The 1,371-nt window shown below is 39.5% G+C and overlaps 1 non-coding gene across 1 annotated transcript; it reads left to right on the top strand.

Moving 5' to 3' along the window:
* Positions 1–891: 891 nt before the first annotated feature.
* LOC142461747 (U1 spliceosomal RNA) lies at positions 892–1,056 on the top strand. Its single transcript, XR_012786946.1, has one exon. It is a non-coding gene; the product is annotated as a U1 spliceosomal RNA (small nuclear RNA).
* The last annotated feature ends 315 nt before the right edge of the window (positions 1,057–1,371 follow it).

Genomic DNA, 1,371 nt, shown 5'->3' on the forward strand with positions numbered 1-1,371 from the left:
CGATTTGAAGTTGAGGGTCAATGCTCACCCGCTTCCATATTAACACCTGTAACATAGGCTTCTAGGAGCCGTGATAGCACAGCAGTTATGCACTTGGCTGCTCAGGAAAAGGGCAATCGTTCATGTTCACCTGAAATATTGACAGGCTTAGAACCCTGTGGGCAGTTCTACCTTCTCCTTTACAGTTGCAATGATATAGAATTGACTCATTGACAATAGATTATGGTTTGGGTTTTAATAAATCTTTCAAATAATTGTCATTTTGAATTTGCAGACTTCTGCTTATAGGGATGAAAGAGAAAGCTAAAAATAGGGATAGGAGAATGTATAAAGAGTAGCAAAAACAGAGAAAATAATTGAACTAAACCTTTGATTTGATTTGGTTGTTTCTAAAAGAAAGTTACAGCTGAACTCTTCGGTCTCAGACCTTCAACAAATAGTTAGTGAGGCTGTCTATAAAGCATGGTTCCTGCTCTCACCTCAAAATCACTTAGCCTGAAATTCTGATAATCACATGTCACTAACACTGGAAGCCATGGAGTTTGGGTTGTAGGGTGGGATAGGGGTTGTGCTGCTAACCACAAGATGAGAAATTCAAATCCCACAAGCTGTTCCTTTGAGAAAGCTGTTCCAATGACAGTGGGTGATACCAAAATCAAATCAGAAATATGACTTGCATCATCCAGTGTATTTGGTTCTTCTAAGTAGTGAGAGGCTCTCTGACTTTTGTTAAACATGCTAACTGGGCTTTGGAGCTATATATTAATCCATAATGGATGTTGAGTTTATATATTTCATTCAGTGTATGTGTGTGTGTGCATGCACTCATGTACACACATGCATGCACACACACCTCTAGAAATTGATACACATACAAATCTATGGAATCTAATACTTACCTGGCAGGGGAGATATCATGATCAAGAAGGTGGTTTTCCCAGGGTGAGGCTCACCCATTGCACTCCGGATGTGCTGACCCCTGCGATTTCCCCAAATGTGGGAAACTCGACTGCACAATTTGTGGTAGTGGGGGGACTGCGTTCGCGCTCTCCCCTGAAGAAAAAAAAATCTATGGAATCTAGGCTCCTAAATCAACTATAGAATGACACTTCTAATGCAGCATATAATACAAGAACCGTGATGTCTAGGTAGATATTTAAATTGCAGTTCATTTTCCTATTTTTTGGCATCCAAAAATCTGCAAAGACACAATCTAATATGGAAAATAGGCCACACACACACACACACACTCTTTCACAAGCATTCATACTCACTCACATATAAATTTCATTTCTTTATCCAGAAATATCAGGTGTCTGGGGCATAGGAATATGAGAACATTTCAAACCTCAAGAAGATTAGGCTTTTTTG

The sequence above is a fragment of the Tenrec ecaudatus genome, chromosome 11, assembly GCF_050624435.1.
Source record: "Tenrec ecaudatus isolate mTenEca1 chromosome 11, mTenEca1.hap1, whole genome shotgun sequence".
NCBI lineage: Eukaryota > Metazoa > Chordata > Mammalia > Afrosoricida > Tenrecidae > Tenrec > Tenrec ecaudatus.